This window comes from Hemicordylus capensis, chromosome 4 (assembly GCF_027244095.1).
Source record: "Hemicordylus capensis ecotype Gifberg chromosome 4, rHemCap1.1.pri, whole genome shotgun sequence".
Lineage (NCBI taxonomy): Eukaryota > Metazoa > Chordata > Lepidosauria > Squamata > Cordylidae > Hemicordylus > Hemicordylus capensis.
Window position 1 is genome coordinate 250,657,820 of NC_069660.1, and position 587 is coordinate 250,658,406.

Sequence of the window (587 nt, forward strand, 5' to 3'; positions counted from 1 at the left end):
CAACAGTTGTTCCTGCATTATTTTTAACTCATGCTTTCTGTGCTAAGAGACAACTACTATGTTTACCCCAAGGTACCTGCTAGCCAAACTTTCAGCTGAGCAGTGATGATGCCCTAGAAGAATCTACTAGGTGATAAATGCAGGGTACTACTAACTATTTTGTTGTGGAAACAAAATGATAGCCAAGGCCAGATAAATATCATAAAAACATGAAAGCCAACATGTCCTGATTCATGTGTATCCTATGTGTCTTCAGGACAGGACTTAAAGTTCTCCACTGATGACTTTTGGCTGGTTTGTTGGGGAGGACTGGTTTGTTGGAGATGAAACCACTTCACAGTTGTGGGGAGAGACGGGGCGTAACTACCATTAGGCAGGGGGAGGCAGTCGTCTGGGGGCCCCACTGCCTTGAGGGGCCCCCCAGAGACACCTCACATGACTCCCCATTGCCCCCTGCCCAGCCCCAAGACCCTTCAGCCACTTGCCCTGTTTGCCCTCTCTCCTGCTTGTCGTCCTGGTCGGCAATCAAAGCAGCAGGCAAGCTGCTTTTCTCCCGGCCTCTCAGCTGATCGGCGGGTGGGCGGGGC